The 8348-nt window shown below is 47.9% G+C and overlaps 1 long non-coding RNA gene across 1 annotated transcript in view; it reads left to right on the forward strand.

Annotated features, from left to right (window-relative positions):
• Positions 1-2652: 2652 nt before the first annotated feature.
• The window catches only part of LOC126992113 (uncharacterized), a 7115-nt gene continuing 1419 nt past the window's right edge, over positions 2653-8348 (forward strand). The window contains exon 1 of the long non-coding RNA XR_007746221.1: positions 2653-2722. This is a non-coding gene — a long non-coding RNA (uncharacterized LOC126992113). The remainder of the gene's footprint in view (positions 2723-8348) is intronic.

Below are 8348 nucleotides of genomic sequence, written 5' to 3' on the forward strand. Positions count from 1 at the left end.
TTAAAAGTTTCCTTAACTTAACCAACCCAACAAAACCCCAAACAGTTACCACACGTCTTGACTCAGAAAAAACATATATGCTTCCACAGTAATGAGACTTTCTGTATAGCATAATGAGTTCATCCTTTGTTAATTTATGCCATAATTTGCCGCCTATCATGTGTTTGAAAATTCTCTCTACTTAACCTAACCTAACAAAACCCCGAACAGTTACCACACGTCTTGACTCAGAAGAGTCATATATGCTTCCTCAGTAATGAGACTTATGATCTAACAAAGGGAGGTCTCTCTTGTTTAATTCATGCCATAAGTTTCTGGCCATCTTGTGTTGAAGATGCCCCAGACTTGCCCTCCCCTAATAACCTTAGAAGAGTGCTGTGCACAGTTACGCCAAGAAGGTATTTTTCAGTGAAAAGTTCATGAATGTGTAACGTCTTTTTTTTGAAGCCAACGCTACATTCCTCCTGACGGCCACTGTTTAGATGGTAATGTGGTAGCCGGGTGGTCGTCTGGCTATTTCCGAGCGGTTGTCAATGATGTTGAGACAAGCCTCAAGACAAGTGAACACTCGTTCTGGGTTTTAGCGCGGTAATGCTGGAAGGTGGGTGGATTCCCGTGTGAACCACTCTGAGACAATGTTTAGTTAAGGGGGAGGTGGTGATAACGTGCGTGTGTGGGGGTGTGTTCAGTAATGCCCAAATGGCAGGTTGACAGGCTTGAAATTAAACCACTTACAGCAACTTAATAACTTTTCTTATGTATAAATATAGTTACAGCCCCTGGGCTGCCCTGTGCAGCACTGGCTCATGTTACTGTTGCATAACCTTAGAAGAGTGCTGTGCACAGTTACGCCAAGAAGGTATTTTTCAGTGAAAAGTTCATGAATGTGTAACGTCTTTTTTTTGAAGCCAACGCTACATTCCTCCTGACGGCCACTGTTTAGATGGTAATGTGGTAGCCGGGTGGTCGTCTGGCTATTTCCGAGCGGTTGTCAATGATGTTGAGACAAGCCTCAAGACAAGTGAACACTCGTTCTGGGTTTTAGCGCGGTAATGCTGGAAGGTGGGTGGATTCCCGTGTGAACCACTCTGAGACAATGTTTAGTTAAGGGGGAGGTGGTGATAACGTGCGTGTGTGGGGGTGTGTTCAGTAATGCCCAAATGGCAGGTTGACAGGCTTGAAATTAAACCACTTACAGCAACTTAATAACTTTTCTTATGTATAAATATAGTTACAGCCCCTGGGCGGTTAGCGGAGTGACAATTTTAAATGAATACATACATAACGGCATATTATTGAACCTAACTAACTATCAGGGAGATTGGGGAACATTTGGATGCTTATCTGTGTTGAAGTGCTGACTGGTGCAGGATGGAGGAGGCACTGGGGCGATTGAGGCGCCAGCAGAAGTGGAGAAGGCCAGGGCCGGTAACTGGAGCAGCGTTGTTGACGAGGCGTGGTTGGGTGGTTTACGAGCTGAGGCGTGGTTGAAGAGGCCGTGGTTGGGTGGTTTACGAGCTGAGGCGTGGTTGAAGAGGCCGTGGTTGGGTGGTTTACGAGCTGAGGCGTGGTTGAAGAGGCCGTGGTTGGGTGGTTATGACGGCATGGCTGGTTTATGGCATTGTTGAAGAGGCTGCTTCTGCCGTGCTTTTGTTTCGCCTCGCCTTGCTGAGCTCTGCTGTGCCTTGCCTCGCCTCTGCCGTGCTTGCAGTGGTGTGCACAGGGCTGTGATGGACGGTCACGCCCACCTCTCAACGTGCGTCCTTCACCGCTCGTCAGTCTCACTCTCTGCCTCTCACTGTCTGCCTGTATCTCAGGGTTTGTGTCTCCTCCCTGGCTGCCCTCCTTGCTGTAGTGCTGCTCGTCTCCTCACTGGCCCGTGCTTCTCCCTGCCCCAGGGCTCCCACAAAGGCAAATCAGTAATTCCCAAGACTCGTGCTGAAAAATCCCTATATTGGACAAAAAGTTCCTAGTTTACAAATAATGACATGTACTTACAGTATCCCCCCCCCCCCCCCCAAAAAAAAAAAATTCGTCTTATCTCAGAAATTATCGAACATGTCACTCCTTGACTTAGTTACCCTTTGTGTAAAATGCCTCCCAGGAATCCCTGGGTGTTGGAAATGATGCTAGCGCCCATGCTGGCATTGTAATATTGTTTTGGTCATGATTTTCTTTCCATTCATTCATTCATCTTTGACGCCTGCTCCTAGGAGCTCCCACCAGGGGATGGCCACGGCAGAAGTCTCCATCTCTCTCTATCCAGACACTCCCTCCTTGCCTGCTCAAAGTTCCTCAAGGATCTTTCCCCCTCTCCCTCACATACTCCTGCACCCTGTCCCTCCACTTCACTGGAGGTCGTCCTCTAACATTCCCACACTCGGAATAAACTAGTTCACAGTATATTATGGCTTTTGTTATTTGCAGCTTCCTTTCTCATGAAGATCTAACAGTGAATTTCATGATCATACTTAGTCTTGCTCCCAAACAGCCGTAAAGTCAACCATCAATGCTGAAATGTTTTGAACAAAAATTGTTCCACAGTGAAGAGTTTTGCCTTTTGGACAAGTGTGGATATGGATGCAGGGCAGGTATCTAAGCATTTCTAATTGTAGTGTGTCTATTGCAGTGATGGTGATGACACTGACAACAAGCATGTCCTCCTAGAGTGACCTCAAGCTGGTACTGGCCACAGAGATCACTTTGTCGCACTCCACTTTGGGTAAGCACGTTTAAAATTGTCCTTTATTTATGAGCAAGTTTTCCTTCAGGGCTCGTTTATAACATTTGTACTTTGACAATTATATCTTGATGCTTATGAGGGCATAACAATGGTGGGTCTTGCCAGGAAGGCACTCCAGGGACTGGCCTGGCCCACGGTGTTGTGGACTCGCTCAGTACAGGTATATGGCGTTGTCGATATCTACACAGGCCGGAGGGGCTTAGAATGGAAAGGGGAGATGTGTGGAGGCATGCTCGGAGGTCCATTGGGGGTGGAGGCAGCGAGCGAGTGAAGCAACGCACCCCCTAGTTAGTTAAACTGTGGCAGCCCTTATGTCCCAGTGGCCATGTGTCCCAGGGTGACGGGTTCTTCCCGCCACAGGCTCAGGGACCATTGTGGCAGAGATGAGCACTGGGGCCATGCACAGCCACAGCCTGTGCCCCAAACTTTACCGTCCATTCAGGGTCCAGGGCAGCCGTGGTGACGGCTCAGGCATTAAGTTTCTTCCACTTCAACAGTAGATCATGTTTGTAAAGGTAATTTCTGCTGTAAAACTTTCTTAAAGCAGGACAGATATTTCTTTATTGGCAGCTGTCAGCAGGCAACAGAATGCAACATGTTGTGAATATCTTGATAAGTTATCCAGCAATGATGACAAGTTAGTAATGCTTCAAAGTGCAGGTTACAGGTCAACCCCTAACCAAGTCAACTCACTACCCGTCAGCTCACTCCCCTGGTCAACTAACCAGGTAACTCATTCCCTGGTCAACTAACCAGGTAACTCACTCCCCTGGTCAACTAACCAGGTAACTCATTCCCTGGTCAACTAACCAGGTAACTCACTCCCCTGGTCAACTAACCAGGTAACTCATTCCCTGGTCAACTAACCAGGTAACTCATTCCCTGGTCAACTAACCAGGTAACTCACTCCCTGGTCAACTAACCAGGTAACTCATTCCCTGGTCAACTAACCAGGTTAACTCACTCCCCTGGTCAACTAACCAGGTAACTCATTCCCTGGTCAACTAACCAGGTTAACTCACTCCCCTGGTCAACTAACCAGGTAACTCATTCCCTGGTCAACTAACCAGGTTAACTCACTCCCCTGGTCAACTAACCAGCTAAAAACACTCCCCTGGTCAACTAACCTGGTTAACTCACTCCCCTGGTCAACTAACCTGGTTAACTCACTCCCCTGGTCAAGTAACCAGGTAACTCACTCCCCTGGTCAAGTAACCAGGTAACTCACTCCCCTGGTCAACTAACCAGGTTAACTCACTCCCCTGGTCAACTAACCTGGTTAACTCACTCCCCTGGTCAACTAACCAGGTAACTCACTCCCCTGGTCAACTAACCAGGTAACTCACTCCCTTGGTCAACTAACCTGGTTAACTCACTCCCCTGGTCAACTAACCAGGTAACTCACTCCCCTGGTCAACTAACCAGGTAAATCACTCCCCTGGTAAACTAACCTGGTTAACTCACTCCCCTGGTCAACTAACCTGGTTAACTCACTCCCCTGGTCAACTAACCAGGTAACTCACTCCCCTGGTCAACTAACCAGGTAACTCACTCCCCTGGTCAACTAACCAGGTTAACTCACTCCCCTGGTCAACTAACCTGGTTAACTCACTCCCCTGGTCAACTAACCAGGTAACTCACTCCCCTGGTCAAGTAACCAGGTAACTCACTCCCTGGTCAAGTAACCAGGTAACTCACTCCCCTGGTCAACTAACCAGGTAACTCATTCCCTGGGCAACTAACCAGGTAACTCACTCCTGGTCAACTAACCAGGTAACTCACTCCCTGGTCAGCTAACCAGGTAACTCCTCCCTGGTCAACTAACCAGGTAACTCATTCCCTGGTCAACTAACCAGGTAACTCACTCCCTGGTCAACTAACCAGGTAACTCACTCCCTGGTCAACTAACCAGGTAACTCACTCCCTGGTCAACTAACCAGGTAACTCACTCCCTGGTCAACTAACCAGGTAACTCACTCCCTGGTCAACTAACCAGGTAACTCACTCCCCTGGTCAACTAACCAGGTAACTCACTCCTTGGTCAACTAACCAGGTAACTCACTCCTTGGTCAACTAACCAGGTAACTCACTCCTTGGTCAACTAACCAGGTAACTCACTCCCCTGGTCAACTAACCAGGTAACTCACTCCCGTGGTCAACTAACCAGGTAACTCACTCCCCTGGTCAACTAACCAGGTAACTCACTCCCTGGTCAACTAACCAGGTAACTCACTCCCTGGTCAGCTAACCAGGTAACTCACTCCCTGGTCAAGTAACCAGGTAACTCACTCCCTGGTCAACTAACCCAGGTAACTCACTCCCTGGTCAAGTAACCAGGTAACTCACTCCCTGGTCAAGTAACCAGGTAACTCACTCCCCTGGTCAAGTAACCAGGTAACTCACTCCCTGGTCAACTAACCAGGTAACTCACTCCCTGGTCAAGTAACCAGGTAACTCACTCCCCTGGTCAAGTAACCAGGTAACTCACTCCCTGGTCAACTAACCAGGTAACTCACTCCCCTGGTCAACTAACCAGGTAACTCACTCCCCTGGTCAACTAACCAGGTAACTCACTCCCCTGGTCAAGTAACCAGGTAACTCACTCCCCTGGTCAAGTAACCAGGTAACTCACTCCCTGGTCAAGTAACCAGGTAACTCACTCCCTGGTCAACTAACCAGGTAACTCACTCCCCTGGTCAAGTAACCAGGTAACTCACTCCCCTGGTCAAGTAACCAGGTCACTCCCTCCCTGGTCAAGTAACCAGGTAACTCACTCCCTGGTCAACTAACCAGGTAACTCACTCCCCTGGTCAAGTAACCAGGTAACTCACTCCCTGGTCAACTAACCAGGTAACTCACTCCCCTGGTCAAGTAACCAGGTAACTCACTCCCTGGTCAAGTAACCAGGTAACTCACTCCCTGGTCAAGTAACCAGGTAACTCACTCCCTGGTCAACTAACCAGGTAACTCATTCCCTGGTCAACTAACCAGGTAACTCACTCCCCTGGTCAAGTAACCAGGTAACTCACTCCCCTGGTCAAGTAACCAGGTTAGTCCCTTAACGACAACGATGGCGCCATATATTTTTTCACTGACGTAAGCAACGAGCTCCGGCCACAGCATTTACTGTAAAGTGTGTGGGAGAGAGTGCCGCGAGATTTTGTGTGAATGTGCAAAACTTTGTTGCCTTGGCCCACACGGGACAACCACGCCCTCAGAGCTGTTCTTTTCGATGCAAGTCCGATTTTATGTTTTTTTGGATCTCGTATGTAATATTTTCAGGTTGTATCGTAAGCTCTCGCTTCAAAAACACGGCAAGTAGCGAAATGTAGATCATTTCGGTGACGCAGCGATGCACGGCGAAGGTGTTGCCATGTAACAGGATCACCCACCGAGGCTCTCGTGCTGGAAAAGGAGTGTGACCACACAGTTTTTTTTATAGTCGTGATGATTCGGAGAGTTGATTTTTTCATGATTTTTATTAAATATAAATCAATCTAGACACTGTAGGTGTTGCAACGGTTATAAAAAGGTTAATTTGGTTGATTTATATTCAGATATTACACTTGTGAGAAGAGAAGGAAGACATAATACCAACATTTTTGAGATATTTCTTGTAGTAGTTCTCCTTTTATTGTTTTTCCTATGAATATTGAGAGGATACTTTTGTGCTTCTACAAATGTCTTGTAGTAAATATATTCTTGTTTACTAGCCAATCAAACTTAAGTTATATTAATATTATGGCGAGCATTATGAGTGTCCGTACCATCCCACCCCTGGCCGAACCGTCACCACGGGAGGGGATGGTTCGCACGATTCAGAAACTTGTCTTTCATCACCTACAGCTGAAAACTGGAAATAGCTACGGGCGTCATATTAGCAGCCTAAAGAGCCAGATGATGGAGGAACTTTTTGAGATCAACAAAATTACACACTACTTTTGAAACTTTTTTTCTAAAAATATTTTTCTACAGAGTGTCCGAATCATCACCCCTCTCCCCTATATGTCGACGCTAAATGACTAACTGGCACCTCTTTCGCCCCCTGGATGACTCCGTGCCAAAAACAGCCTACAGTTCCTGCCTGCACATCACGGCGTCTGCAGAGCGAGGATGTTCCCTCAGCCGACCTGTCTTGGCGGTCTTCCTCTAGTTTCTGCTCGCTGTGTGCGTGCTGAGCGTAGTCTTGACACCTCCATGATTTGCCTGGTGTTCTACATGAACCAATATCTTGTTCACAGGGGTGTTCACAGGAGTGGGAAGCAGAAGTTGGAATTTTTTGGGAATCCTGGAATTCCAGCCAAGTGTGACAACCTGGAAAGAAAGGGCTCTCACAGCAGGGTGCCTTGTGGGACTTTTTCTTAGTTTCAAAGTGTATTTTTCGATGACTTGCGTTATGGGGATCACCCAAGAAAACTTTTGCGGTTTGGAGGAGTTAATCTTTGAAATAATGTGAATATTGCTGAATGTGAGGCCGGGCTATTTTGAATATTACCCAGTGTGTTATTTACATGCAGTAAATTACCAAAATTCCTTATGTGCAGGCACCTGCAGAGCCAGACGTCTTGTTTAAGTGCTTGCAGTGAGGTGAATTATAGGTGTTTGAAAGGCCAAGAATCCTTGGAGTGTGATCTGACTAAACTGTTTGACACAAGCTTGTCTTTCGTGTGCTTGTTTGGTGTGTTGTCGATGCAAATCAGCACATTTGTGTTTTATACAAGATGGCCTGAGGGTTCCTGAGTACAGAAACACTGAAATATATGCCAGAACACCAGCTTGGGTGAGGCACTGAGTGGAGGCGTCCGTGCTCCAGGGTGCCCGCTGTGACCTGAGAGTGAAAGGCGAATCCCACAATGCATTACCAATGCAAGGGGTACCAGTTGACCTGGGGTGTGGGTTGACCTGGTTACCAGTTGACCTGGGGTGTGGGTTGACCTGGTTACCAGTTGACCTGGGGTGTGGGTTGACCTGGTTACCAGTTGACCTGGGGTGTGGGCTGACCTGGTTACCAGTTGACCTGGGGTGTGGGTTGACCTGGTTACCAGTTGACCTGGGGTGTGGGTTGACCTGGTTATATCTTACTCGGGAATAACTTTAACAAAGCGTCACACAGGGATGATACTTTGGCAGTGTTTCAGACCTTGCCGTAATTTCACCACTATGGTTCACTAACAGTGTGGGTGACGAGAGCACTCACAAGAGACACGTAATGCAACAATCCGGCACAGGTGGTTTGCGGTGCGTGGCGGTGCGCTGGCCACGTCACGGCACCGCCACGCCAGCCCTGTGTCGGGAACCACTCCACCTGCCAGACTGTCATTGCATGTCCCTCACGAGTACTTTGGTCATCCACATTTTGTCGGTGAACCACGCGGATGAAAACAGGGCCAGGTCTGAAACGTGCTCTGCCAAATTATCTTCCTTGACCAACGCTCTGTTGAAATGTTGCTCACGAGAAACAGCACAACACAGCCCGGAAACCCATGGTGTGTGTGTGTGTGTGTGTGTGTGTGTGTGTGTGTGTGTGTGTGTGTGTGTGTGTGTGTGTCTCTCTCTCTCTCTCTCTCTCTCTCTCTCTCTCTCTCTCTCTCTCTCTCTCTCTCTC

This window comes from Eriocheir sinensis, unplaced genomic scaffold (genome assembly GCF_024679095.1).
Source record: "Eriocheir sinensis breed Jianghai 21 unplaced genomic scaffold, ASM2467909v1 Scaffold400, whole genome shotgun sequence".
NCBI lineage: Eukaryota > Metazoa > Arthropoda > Malacostraca > Decapoda > Varunidae > Eriocheir > Eriocheir sinensis.